The sequence below is a fragment of the Macrobrachium nipponense genome, chromosome 6, assembly GCF_015104395.2.
Source record: "Macrobrachium nipponense isolate FS-2020 chromosome 6, ASM1510439v2, whole genome shotgun sequence".
In the NCBI taxonomy this organism is placed as follows: Eukaryota; Metazoa; Arthropoda; class Malacostraca; order Decapoda; family Palaemonidae; genus Macrobrachium; species Macrobrachium nipponense.
The window spans coordinates 133,500,169-133,515,168 of NC_061108.1; the positions used below are offsets into that span (position 1 = coordinate 133,500,169).

A 15,000-nucleotide genomic window follows, 5' to 3' on the forward strand; every position below is an offset into this window, starting at 1 on the left:
ATAGTGTGGGTACCATATCATATTGCAATATTCAAGTGGACTACGAACATATGTTTTATAAAGCATAATCATGTGTTCAGCTTTTCTTGTTTTGAAGTGCCGTAACAACATTCCCATTTTTGCTTTACATTTTGCCAACAGAATTGCTATTTGATCATTGCATAACATGTTTCCTATTCATCATCACACCAAGGTCTTTAACTGCTTCCTTATTTGTGATTGTCTCATTATTAGGTCCCCTATATGCATATAGCTTTCCTTCTCTGTCTCCATAATTTATTGATTCAAATTTATCAGAGTTAAATACCATCCTATTACCTCTGCCCAATCATATACTTTGTTAAGGTCTCTTTGTAGAGCGTTCCTATCTTCATCACAAGTAATTTCTCTACTTATTCTTGTGTCATCAGCGAAACTACTCACTACCGAATCCTTAACATTACTGTCTATGTCTTCAATCATAATAACAAACAATATTGCAGCTAGCACCGTACCTTGTGGCACACCGGATATTACCTTGGTTTCATCCGATTTCTCATCGTTTGCAATAACTATCTGTTTTCTGTTGTGTAAAAATTCTTTTAAACCATCTTCCTACTTTATCTACGATATTGTGTTTTCTAATTTTCTTTGCTAATATATTATGGTCTACTTTGTCAAAGGCTTTTGCAAAGTCTAGATAAACCACATCTGTTTCATTTCCGCTTTTCATATTTTTGAATATGTTCTCACGGTGGACTAACAGTTGGGTTTGTGTACTTTTTCCGGGTACGAAACCGTGTTGTTCCCTATATTAAACAAATTATTTTTTATTAAATGTTTCATAATATTTTTCTTCATTACCCTTTCATACACTTTCATAATATGTGATGTTAGACTCACAGGCCTATAATTACTTGCCTCTAGTCTTGATCCACTTTTGAAAGTAGGGGTGTGAATAATTGCTAATTCGTTTGGCTCCATCATAAATCTTGCCTGTATCTACACTTTGTCTTAATAATATTGCAAGTGGCTTTGCGATAGAATGAACTACTTTCTTTAACAAAATAGCAGGGACTCCATCCGGCCCTGCAGCAGCTCCATTTTTAATTTCATTAATTGCCCTGCAGCAATAACATTCAAAGCCTTCATTAATTTCTATGTCAGCTAAATATTCACTATTTTCTTCCCTTACTTCTATATCATTATCTATTCTAGGGGTGAATTCTCTCTTATATCGTTCTGCCAGTATGTTGCAAATTTCCTTTTTTTCATTCGTTAATCTCCCTTCAATTCTCAGAGGGCCTATTTCTATTCTTCTTTTATTCATCTTCTTCGCATATGAGTATAATAGTTTGGGGTTTTGCTTGATATTTAATAGGGTTTTTTCTTCCAAGTCCCGTTTTTCATTTTCTTTTGATTGTTTAATCTTTTGTTCTGCATTTTCTATCTTACTTTTTAGTTCTATAACTTTCCATGCATTTTTTTCTTTTGCAAGACCTTTTTTCCACTTTCTGATTTTCTGGAACAAGATCCTTCTGTCTCTTGGTATGCATGAATGATGTTTACTTTTCTTCTTTGGTATATATTTTTCCACTATTTTCTCCAATATATATAATATCTCCGTATTTACCCTTATGTCATCACTTACGAAAATGTTATCCCAATCTTTGTTTAATTCTTCATTAATTTCTGACCATTTTATATTTTTACTGTAGAAGTTGTATTTTCCATATCCTTCCCACTTTTTCATTTCTTGCTTATCTCTATTTTCACTTGCTTTGGAATGAACTGTTAATTCTATGACATTATGGTCTGAAATACTCGCATTATAAACTATTATTTCTTTAACATAATTCATCTCGTTCACAAATACTAGGTCTAAAGTATTTTCCTTTCTTGTTGGCAGGTGATTTATTTGTTGAATGTTGTATTCTAGTAGCATATCTAATAGCTTTTCAAATTGCCTCTTATCTTCTGCACTACTATTACTCTCTTTTTTATATGTATAAGTACAACCACAATCTCCTATTCGTTTCTTTCCATTCTACGAAAGGAAAGTTGAAGTCACCAGATAGGAGAATAGTCCAGTCCTTGTGATTTCTACATATATCATCCAATTTTTCAATTATTAAGTCAAACTCTTTAGTATTAGGAGGTCTATATATTACTATGTTCATCAAATTTTTCAGATTCAAATTCTACCGCTATTAGTTCACATTCTGAGTTACTATATTTCTCATATATTTTTCCTTGTTTTTTGTCTTTCCCATATATTGCGGTTCCCCCTTGATTCCTATTTTTTCTATCTGATCTATAAGTTTGGAACCCTTTTATTTGATCATCATTCCCAGTCTCTTGGGATACCAGGTTTCACTTATATTCATTATATCTATTTTCTTTTCATTTTGGGTTAGTTCTTCTAAGTACTCTATTTTTCTTTTTGAGTTACTCGTAACTAAACCCTGCGCATTCATCACTATGATGGTTTGCGTGTTTTCTCCTTCATTTAATACTGGTAGTAATAAGGATTTTCCCATGTCTCTTTCCTGTTCTGGTATGTTGTTCTTTTTTTCATTTCCAGAAATTCTGACATTAAAAAATCCAACTTTTCCATAATATTTGATCTTCCTTCATCATAATTATTCATTTTGTGTCCTGAATCTGGCAATTTTCTTTTCCCGTTTCTGGCAATATCCTCTTGCATAATAAATACAGTTATTATCTCTTGAGTAGAATTTCGGAGCTGATGCTTTGAAATTTTTTGCTGACACCTCTGCATATCTCATTGGTGGTTTGCTTTTCTCTTTTACCTGATATTCTTGATTTCTCTCTTTATTTGTTTCTTTCTTATTTTGGATTTTATTACTTGGTTGGTTATTTATTTGATTATGATTCATGGCTACAGGGTGCATATATTTGCATTTTTTGTCGAACTTACATCCTTTTCCTTCTTTTAAGTTTTTACATATTTTTGGATGCAGATCTCTGCAATCATCCCCATATCCATCTAAGTATGCACATTTACCATATATTTCATAGTTTTGACATATCTTAGGATGTTTGTAGTAACATCTTTCTCCAAATCTGCAATTCCCTCTTTTCAAAAGGTTGCAGATTTTGTCTTTCTTGTCTATTTTTTCCTCTTTCCCGTCATTGTGTAGATCTGGGTAGAGCCTCTTCGGGATTTGCTTTTCTGTTGTCATATCGTAATTTATTTCTTCGTAGGTATGCTGCTTTATTGCCTCATATGTAGTATCAATGAGTATCTCTGCATCCATACTTTTATCTTGTTCTTTGTTTTCCTTATTTTTTTCTGTCATTTCATTTTTGTTTACTTCTCTTCCGTTTTCCTCTTCTTCTTTTTCTTCTTCTTCTTCCTCTTCTTCCTCTTCTTCTTCATCCTCACTATTTGTACATTCAATCTTGATTTAATAACACTGTCTATCCATGATAGACATGTTGAACAAAAAATTCTTGTATCTTTTCTCAAATCTTGTATTACCTCAGCACACTGTGGATGGGTCGGAATGTTGCATGCAGCACATTTTCTGATTAGGTTTTGTGGATTGACTATGCTATACCAAACCTTACACAGTTTGCATGCTTTTGGCATTCTTTTTCCTAATGCATCAATTAGGATATTCACAAGATTCACCTTCCTTATTCTTTTCTTTGTCGGAATATGTTGGTTTATGTATATTTTCTTTATGAGTCTCTTGACCACTTGGATTTTATTTGGAACTTCTTCAATTATTTTCAAGATGTTTTCATTAGATTTGTTCCAGTTTGAAGGATTATATCCTTCTAATATATCTATGAATGCTTTTGTATCTTTTTGGTTAGGACTGTTGCTGATTTCATAGATGAGAAATGCCAGTTCCCTTCCTGCTACCTCATCGTATTGCGAATCTGCTAAACACGCCAAATTACGCCACCTCTTCCCGCAGTTGGAACTTACTGCCATCTTGTTCTGATTTATAGTATTACACTTGATAAACTAACTTAGAAGACGCTTTATCCTACTATTTTCACACTAATCTTATCACCGATAGTTCACGAACACTTCTAGATATTTCTCAAATTCTAGTCGTATGTTAAACTTGTGATATCTGTTGATTAATCTGACTTCACGCGGGTACGTCTCACCAAGCAAGATGGCTACTACGAGAGAGGAATAGAGAAACTTCTATACAAAATAAACGCGGCTGAAATAGTCATTATTTTCAATAAAACCTGTATTAATGAAAGTCTTCTTCCAGCAAGTAATAATAATAAATAAAAAAAAATTCCATTCTATGTAGAACATTGTATCTGTATCACCACACGCTTATAGCCTAACGTGTCTTCAGATCGTCCTTGCTCTCTCTCTCTCTCTCTCTCTCTCTCTCTCTCTCTCTCTCTCTCTCTCTCTCTCTCTCTCCAAGCGCTTTGACATTACTTTAATGTTATCTTCCACACTGGGGTGTTTTACTAATCGCTCTGGCTAATCTCATTAGCGCTAGCAGGAAGTAATGAGGTGAATGTAGCGCTATGAACGTTTTGCTTTTGTCTAATCGCCCGTGAGGGGAGGAAGAAGCACGCAGCAGGTTTTTGGGGGTCCTCACGCATGGCCGCTTTTGGTTCTTGTGTACCCGAACACGCAGTAGAAAGCGAGTCGTCTTTTTTTTTTTTTTTTTTTTTTTTTTTTAACAAACCATAAAAGATTTTCTTTTTCTTTTTTTTTCCAAATCAGCGATAAAAGTCGTGCTTGGGGTTAAAGTGGTCTCTGCGTTAAGGCTAAGTTAAGGTCGAATGCATCTTGTGTATGTGGCGAGCATTTTCCACATTATTATTATTATTATTATTATTATTATTCGAGAGATGAACCCTCTTCATGTCAAACAAGCCCACAGGAGGCCATGGACTTAAATTTATTATTATTATTATTATTATTATGATTATTATTATTATTATTATTATTAAGAAAATAATAAAACATACAGAAGGTAATAAAAAATACAGGAAGAGGTCGATTATTATAAAAAAGAAAAGATGAATTGACAGATTAATAAATGAATAGATAAAAATGTTAATAAATATATTAAAATACATGGATGATTTTTTTTTAGAGTTGTAATGCATTACATCTTCGCTTGAGTTCTTGAGGCTTAATGCTAATATGTCACAATTCCATATAGAGAGAGAGAGAGATAGAGAGAGAGAGAGAGAGACTTCTCTTTCAATCCACATCTGGTAATGATTGGAAAGAGAGATCGTATAAGTGAATAACGGAGAGGTGGCGACAAGAAAAGCCAGGAGAGAGAGAGAGAGAGAGAGAGAGAGAGAGAGAGAGAGAGAGAGAGAGAGAGAGAGAGAGACTTCTCTTTCAATCCACATCTGGTAATGATTGGAGAAGAAAAATCAGAAGTGAATAGAAGAGTGATAACAAGAAGAGAGAGAGAGAGAGAGAGAGAGAGAGAGAGAGAGAGAGAGAGAGAGAGACCCGACAGTAATACTATACTTTTGACGTCATGAGCAAATTAGCTTCGTGTAATCCTTGATAATAAAGACACCTGCGTGTCGGGTAATAAGTTGCAGCAATTATGAGGAATATCGTAACATCTTAAACATCACATGTGATGGCATTTTTACCCAGACTTTTTCCCTTTGTTGGTATGGTGGCTTTTGTTTTGCTGGGAGGGGTATAGAGTCTGTGTCTGCCTGTCTCCACTCGAGGTGAATGACTTGATACTGGTTTGGTTTTCTAATTATTCAAGGCTGCGTAGGTGATGCGGTCTCTCTCTCTCTCTCTCTCTCTCTCTCTCTCTCTCTCACAAAGTAGCCAAGCGTCCTTACCTTGCCATGCCATTTTAGCGGTCTGTCAAAAACAGCGTCAGTAATTGATATCCTATAGGCTCTCTCATTATAGTATGGTGCAGGATATCTTTTAAGTTCACACACGAGAGAGGACCTCGAGGAGGTCATCCTCCTCCACCCCGGGAAGAGTAGAAGAGACAAGCAGGTAATCTAGAGGTAATCTTCAGAGGTCATAACAGTAAGACGCATTACATAACAGCAAAGATGCTTTTAATGCGGTTTGCTGTTGCTTATATATCTGCTTGTCATGAACCTGGAGGCCATTTGAATAAAAAAGAAAGAAAAACTGAAAGAAAGGTTGCTTCAAGGCCTGCTTTCGCAATTGAGCGATATTTATGACGTATTGTTATCCCAGTGGAGTATTTACTTGTCACGGATAAACGACGTTAACTGAGATCAGAGTGGACGAACTCTAATTATAGGCCTACGCGACAGGGTTTTGTTTTTCAGTCGAGACAGCTAAAGCGCGCCTTGCGCAAGCAACTCCATTTATTGAAAGCGTAGGAAAAATATACCAATTGATTTTAATATTTTTAGTGCCATCTTAATTCTACATCTGTCCAGTTTTTGAAATTTGAATATTTCTGTAAACCTGATTATAGAAAGTGAAGATTATTATACGTTTATAGTCGTCTCGTGTGGCGTGTTATGGTTTGACAGTTGAAACCTTATTGTTTTTTTTTTTTGGGGGGGGGGGCGGCAGTTAATATGCCCATGTGTATGTTACTACCAACTATATATTCATTTTTAAAACATACTCGTTTGTATGTGATGTATGTATGTATGCGATTTAGAAATATATGTACGAATGTAAGTATTTACTTTTTCTCTCGACTTTGGACTTGAAACTTACAGTGACATTTATGATTTGGCAGATTTTTTTTTTTTCCGATGGGTTTCCCAGAAAAGGAATAGTTTTTCTCTTGAAGCTTTTCATCCTTCAAGCTCACGAAGAAAAAAGGAAACCACGTAATCTTAAAGTATACGATGACGGGGTCAGTATCTGCTTAAAAGGGTAAAGAAAAATGCGGAGTCATGCAGTCTCTTTTATGCACCTAAGTCACTGTTCATGACGTAAGTCAGTGATTGTGCGTCAGTTATTTGAAAGGTTTCTTCGACCGTTTTTCCACATAATTTTTAAGTCCCGTAAGCTGTTAGTGCCGTCAGTGTATCTCACGTGGTGCACTGCAGTCATGATTAAAGGTTACTTGCGTTGTCTCTTCTGCCTCTAGCTACTCCAACTTGTTACTTCTTTACCTCTTTTCTTGCTGTTTTTCATATTTATATTTTGCTGTCCAGCCACTCTTAACTCCCTCTTCATTTACCTCTTTTCTTGATGTTTTTTTTTATTTTTTTTTCATTTTGCTCTTCAGCCACTCCAACTCCCTCTTTTCAATTACCTATTTTCTTTCGTTTTTTTTAAATTTTTTTTTTTTTTTGCTGTCCAGCCACTCTAACTCTCTCTTTTCATTTACCTCTTTTCTTGCTGTTTTATTTTTATTATTATTTTTATTTTTTTTATTTTGCTGTCCAGCCACTCCAACTCTCTCTTTTCATTTACCTATTTTCTTGTTGTTTTATATTTATTTTTTTTATTTTTTTTATTTTTTTTTTTTTTTATTTTTTTTTTGCTGTCCAGCCACTCCAACTCACTTTTCATTTGCCCTCTTAACAGCTGAATGGCCGAAAGTGGCCCAGTGCTGGGTTTAATATCCAAATTTTCATAGCCGAAAGAACATTCTCTGGATAAGAAAGAAATACGTGGAACTATATTGAGCACTTATAGTCAAAATAAGAAGAGAAAAATGAAATGCTAAAACTACTGTCATAAACGTAATTCTTTCGAATGTAATTACTGCCATAAAAGTAATTCTCTCAGACGTAATTACTTCTTATGGATAGGTGTTCCAGGAGAGCCTATTATAATACTTCATGGCTATGAATGTTCATTTAGTTAATTGTGTCTTGTTAGAGGGTATTGAGAAATAGCATGCACTATTGCACCTTGTGTCCATGACGTGTCCCTCGGGCGAATTTGGTAATTATCGGTAATAATAATGAATTTCATTACGACTGGATGTTCTCTTTTGTCTTCAGACTGTCTGTATATATTGATTGTGATATATTTAGATGATTGGTATTCTGGTAATGAATTCCTCTAATGGAATTATAATTGTCTTCGTTGGGTTAAATGATGCCTGTGGTTACTGTCAGGTAAGTATATACATCATTGTTACTTGGGTGACATATGTATGTATATATACATTATATGCATTAAGCTGCAAATGTCCTTTAACATCCAGTTCGCTCTACCTCGGAATTAATAGATTTTCATATATGTTAACCGAAGGGGAATTTTTTAGTTGATGATAATTTCGTCCACTCGTGGATTCGAACCAGCAGAGGAGAAATCAGGACTTCAGTGACATTATCGACGTGATGTGCTAAAAATTTATACATTGTATAATATAATATATATATAATATATATATATATATATATATATATATATATAAACATATGTATAGTTATTTTGGCTCAATGGCAATACTTAATATTTCTTGGCTATATGACAACTAAATATTTCATATTTTTATTTATTGTCGACTTTCATTTATATCTTCTGCTATCCACCTTTGGATGCTAAAGAGCTAATCTAGTTTGAAAAAAATATTCCCTGTACATATCTAAGACATAATAGCTTATTAGACTTTGCGACTATTTAGAGTTATGTAAATCAGTCTTGGACAATTTTGAGTAGGGAAACGGACACATTGTATAAAGCTTTATCGTAATTTTTGTTTAGCATTCTAACAAAGTCAAGTTACTATTATGTCTTAACTAAGTAATGTTACTTTTTCCCTCTTAACCAAATAGTTACTTTTTTCCTCTTAACTAAGTAAAGTTACATTTTTACCCCTCTACTATGTAAAGTTACTATATCCCCTCTTAGCCAAGTAGTTACATTTTTTTCATTTTAACGAATTAGTTATTTTTCTCACGTCTCAACGAAGTGGAATCATTCCTCGTTTTTGTCACGTTTTCTTCAGTGGCCCTTTCTTCAGTCCCCCCCCCCCCCCCACCCCCCCCCCCCCCCCCCAACCTCGGTTCCTTAAGCCACACCATTATATATCTCACGCTACTTGATGATAACTTGACACCCATTAACCCCTTCGAAGCCACCTCCCTTGTAAAAAGGGTATGGCCATAGCAGCCCTCCAGTGGGAAGGCTGTATACCCTCAGGGGCATCCTCTCTTTCTTCTCCCCTCTTCCCCCCCCACCCCTTCCCCCCTCTCCCCATCCCATAGGGAGCATCTTCGTTCTTCCATCCATTCCACATCTGGCGTTCCCACGGATACGCCCGTACCATATATATATATATATATATATATATATATATATATATATATTATATATATATATATATATGTATATAATGTATGTATATGTATGTGTATGATACATATACACACACGTGTGTATGTGTGTATGTGTATAATAGTGTCACATTGATTATCATCAAGAGGATAATGATGTTGACTAGAAAAAGAAACTCTCTTGTAAATTAAAATTATTCTTTTGAAAATGGAAATTTGGTTAAATGCATTGAGTGCGTGTTGATATAATAGGTAACTAATAATAGAACTTAGTTTTGAGGTATTTTTTTTAAAAGACTTTCGTTTCTGATTGTGTATATAAAATCATCTGAGGATAGTTTTTGTGTTTTTGTATTACAGTGACTGAATTGTCTATGTATTTTTTCTGTAAGTAACCTTTTGAAAACTGAACTTGCCCATCATTTTGTTTAAACTGAGGTAGAGCTTTTTTCAACTTTTATCATCAGCTCAAAATAAAAACGTGTAAAGGTCTCTCTCACCGTCACGGCTTCAAATCTATATTTACTATCGAGCGACCTAAATTGTCTCGCCAGAATCGATGCTTTGAAGGTTAAACCTTTATTTCTCGCTATGAAGGTGATTTGCCACTGGATTCATATTTCTCTAGACTGACAATTTAACATGTTAAAGCGCGAGGGACTTTTCTGAGGTATTTCACGTATTTTATCTTGAAGGAATTGGAGATCATTTACATGTCTTAGTAAAGGCGAAAGCGCTTGGATTTCTGCCTATCATTTTCCTGTGGTATTCGCTTATTTAATGAAGTCACGTGCATCTACTGTGATTTTTTAAGCATGTTATATATATATATATATAATAATATATGTATATATATATATTATATATAAATATAAATATATATATATATATATATATTAATATATATATGAAGAGAGAGAGGAGAGAAGAGAGAGAGAGAGAGAAGAGAGAGAGAGAGAGAGAGAAAAGGATTGGGCGTATAGAGAAAATTAATTATGTGCAGTATTTTGAATACATATTGAAATTTACATGATTCTGAATATATAAAGTGTTGTATATATATATATGTATATATAGATATAGATATAATATAATATATATCTAATATACTATAGATATATTATCTATATATAGATCTTATCTAATATATAATATATATATATATATATGAGAGAGAGAGAGAGACGAGAGAGAGGGAGAGAAAAGGAGAGAAAGGAGTATTGGGCGTATAGAGAAAATCTGTACTTATGTGCAGTATTTTGAATACAATATTGAAATTTTACAATGATTCTGGAATAATATAAGTGCGGTGTGTATATATATATAATATATATATATATAATATATATTATATATTATAAGATATATATATATATAAGTTTTTTTCACACCCTCATTGTAGTCATTATCCCATCACCTGTAATTTCTGAAGAGCAGAATAAGCAGAGACATCGCCTATATGCCCTCTTCGGTCTTCAGTGCTAATTCAGTTTTACAGCCGGCCTTGCTTTCGTTTATGGCTCTTCTCTATCGACCGAGTTGGGAAGTTCGAGTTTTCTCCTCCTGTTCGTCTGTCAGTTCGTTCAGGGTGTCTGTCACGCTTATCTCGCTTACTACAAGTCAACTTGTATTTTAGTATTTTACGTATATATATATATTTTTTTTTGTAAATTTATTTTAATATTTTACTGATTTATTCATTTATTGATTTTTCTAATAACTGATCTCCTCTTTCTGTGTTTACCTTTACCGACTGAAATAATAATAATAATAATAATATAATAATAATAATAATAATAATAATAATAATAATAATAATACTTCGTTGAATGTGTTTCTGGCAGTCTTGTTTCATAGCTCACATCAAAATACTTTTTTTTATGGGTGTAAAGGTATCGATATTTTTAAAACTGCAACACTTCCAGGAACGCTTGTGACAGTAATAACTGCTAATACAGCTGTATTAAGGAAATGAACGTCGACAATGGTTTTGCGCATGCAACGTTGGTAATTGCAGTAGGAATTATTTCTTGTATTCACCTCTCTTCCGTATGGCTAAGAAATACACATAACTTTATAATGGTTGTACGAGACATAATTAACTTCCATTTACGATTGTGGTGGGTCGTGTTTTTCAGCTATTGTAGAAAATTATCGAAGGTTCTATACAAATTGTGATGTTTTTCTCTAATTTTTGGCAAGCAGATTTTATGAATCTCTCTCTCTCTCTCTCTCGTTAATCATTCATTATTGCGAACTCTGGTACGATGGAACCCTCCTACCGACTAAGTTTTAAAAAACCAGGAATTTAGAGCAAAAACTCACTTGTCATGATAGTGTCCATAAACGCTTTGCAGTGATTCCTGTAACTCGGTATATTTACCCCGAAATGTAGCTGCACTAGTTCAGTTCAAATTGCATATTCCAAAATCTGTTCTGTCATTTCCTGCCGTTGAAAGACAATAACGAAATTGCTCCCCCTCCCCAGTTCTCTGAGAGAGAGAGAGAGAGAGAGAGAGAGAGAGAGAGAGAGAGAGAGAGAGAGAGAGAGAGAGAGAGAGAGTTTTGTTTCATCCCTTTTACTTAATTTGGATTTTGTAGCCTTTAATACATTGTTACTCTTTCTCATTTTTAAAATTATTAGTTTTCGAAGAGGCCCTTCGTTCCCAGAGCATATTTACAATTGTTTTCTCGCATCAATCAATCCGTCAGTCAGTCTGTCTTCGTATTTTGTGCAATATCTAATACCATTCGCTTAGCTATTGCAACTCTTACGCGGTTCATGACGCATATCCCTATTGTTATCGCTGAATAAGAATCACTGTGCGAACGTGCCCACGTCTCTCTCTCTCTCTCTCTCTGCTTATCTATCTCTGCGTGTGATACACCACCCCTTATCCTGCCTCCAGATACCCGCCCCCCACCTTCTCTCTCTCTCTCTCTCTCTCTCTCTCTCTCTCTCTCTCTCTCTCTCTCTAGTACCCTTCTGCCATCTTACCCTTCCCTTCCCTCCTCCTCCTCCTCCTTTTCTTCCTTCACAGGCCTTTCTTTCTTCCTTTTTTTTAACATTCGTGTTGACCTTCAACTCCGTGCACACCTTGGAGTGTCATCAGCATCTCGGTCTCATCTCATCATTCTTCCTCCTCCTCCTCCTCCTCGATAATAAATCCTACATCTACAGCATCATCGTCGTCATTATTATCCAACTGCTTGTTCGTTCGGTTATTTCTTTGTCGGAGTTGTGATGCTGCAATTGAGATTATTTTTTTACGATGTGTGGTTGTAACGTCCTGAAATATTGGCCAATTTTTCTCCGTGTTTTTTATGTTCTCTCGAAATCGTTTCCTTGTAATCTGTCGGGCCGTGTTTTGGTGTCTTATTTGCTTTTATTGGCAATTTAATAATTACGTCAATTTATATTTTACTACGCAAAAAGATGCAAGAAGTTTATTTCAACGGCTTCAGTCTGTTTACTTACCTCTGCAATCAGCATTCACACTTCACTTCCGTAAAGGAGAACTGGCTCAATATTCATTCCCTTCATACGCTTCGACCTAGCCTTCTTGAGACAGCCCAAGTAACTTCTCAGTACTTTGCACACACATCCTGCTACTTTCCTTGCTTCCTGGTTTCGTTTGACCCTCATAACCTGATTCTTACTCAAATTTACTCTTCACTTATTCCTCTTGCAAACACTTTTAAAGCTTATGGTTTAGTTATTGCAGTAAGAATCAACTTTTATTTGCAGATATCAGCCCGTCAGTACTCTGTCAGTGACTGATTTTATCATACAACTCTGCATCCACAAATGCTGTCCATTTTATGACTTCTTGCATCGTTGCGTCCATAGAGATAATGCCAAGGCTTGTAGACAGTGCATATCGTTGTATAAGCAGTATTGACACCAAACCAGTCACTCTCCCGTTTTATATAATTCACCACATGTTCCCTTTACATCATAAAAACTTGCTATAGGAGGCATTGTGGAGATTGTGTTCAAGATGTATGCTAAAGTAGATATTTTGTTAGGAGCAATTAATAATTTTTTACATTATAAAAATCATTAATTGCTCCTAACAAAAGATCTACTGTAGTATACATCTTACACAAACACACACCACATTTCCTCCTGTATCAATTCTGTAGCAAGTTTTTATTGGTACATTTATACCACGAGCAGATTTCCCCAGTAATTGCAAGCTTCTTTGAACAATATTTCATAGTATGTATTAATTTCTTGTTATTTGATTTCATTAAGAACTAATGCTCTTAAATGGAAGAAAAATGTAGAGGATTAAAAGCAAAGATGTCGACTGTAAGAACAGATAGAGAAAGGGAGATCCAAGAAGAGGGAAGATGAGGATTTTTTTTATTGGTGTTTTTTGGTTACGTGGTTTCTTCGTTCGGCGAGAAGAGGAGGAGGGGAGGGGGGGGGGGGGGGGGGGGGGGGGGGGAGGGTGGGCACCAGATTAAATCTCGTCGCCCTTTGGTTGTCCGCCTTTCCCAACTTTTCCCAACGTCATTCTCTCCTCCCTTTCTTCGTCTCCCTACCATGAGTCCTACTCCTCCTTCTCGTCCTGTGAAATCCCCCCCCCCCCCTCCTCCTTCCTTCCCCTCAACCCTTCTTCCTCTCCCACTCATTAGTCCTCCTCCTCCTAATCCTCACACGTCTGCTAATCATCCCCCCTTCCCTCAACTCTTTTGTTTTTGTTTTTTTCCCTCTCCCCCTCCCTCTCATTAGTCCTCCTCCTCCTCCTCAAGCGTCTGTTAAATCATCCCCCTCCCTTCCCTCCCCTTTTCCCTCAACCCTTCCCATTAGTCCTCCTCCTCTCCTCACATCTGTTAATCATCCCTTCTCCCTCTCCCTTCCATTAGTCCTCCCCCACCTCCTCCTTACACTGCTGGTAATCACCCCCCTTCCTCCTTCCCTCACCTCAACCCTTCTCTCCCACGCTCGAACCAGCCTAAATATGGGGAGAGGGATTTTCATTTTTATTTATGGGGAAGTGGATTAGAGACCCGTGGAAGGAAAATATCCTCTTGTATAATAGAAAGCATTAGTCGTGTTTTCACTTAAGTGTTTGCCTCAAGCAAGAGTATTGGATTGATGCTTTCACTTGTGTTTTTTTTTTTTTTTTTTTGTCTTGCAACCCTAAACGGGGCATTAGCGATATTGTCAAGACCTGGTTTCTGGATGAGAGACTCAGAGATGTGGAGACATGTGTTTATGTCCTTTTCGAAGTATTTTTGTGGTCTTTTACTGATCCTCAACTCATTTGCGGTTGGTGTGTGGGAATTGGGTGCATTAATAGTTGTTATTATTACGAAACTTTCTACCAATTCTAAAGGAAATGGAAGTGAGGGTTTTAGTTAGTAGATAAACTGGTGTTTTATTTTGACAATCTTGAAAAAAAAATGTGTAAAACAAATTACAGTTGGTTTAAAGAAGTGACTTATTTTACTCGTAAATTTCATGGTATGTGATTGGAAATAACGAAGAAATTCCATAAGAATCCCCTTTTTTCCATAATCACTCTCTCTCTCGTGGGATCTCATAGGTAGTGATAACAAGTCGTAGTTAAAATGAATGTGCCACAAAATGTGTTTCCCTCTGCCCTCATGAGAGAGAGAGAGAGAGAGAGAGAGAGAGAGAGAGAGAGAGAGAGAGTCCCCATCAATGTCCAGATGTTATTGCTTACTGCCATGGCAGCTTTCATGTTGAATATACTGGTCTGTATATGTATGTATCTACATATATATATATATATATATATATATATATAT

At 35.6% G+C, this 15,000-nt stretch overlaps 1 protein-coding gene across 1 annotated transcript in view; it reads left to right on the forward strand.

Moving 5' to 3' along the window:
- The window catches only part of LOC135216256 (extracellular signal-regulated kinase 2-like), a 222,573-nt gene that overhangs the window by 184,392 nt on the left and 23,181 nt on the right, over positions 1 to 15,000 (forward strand). The gene's annotated exons all lie outside the window — the stretch shown is intronic.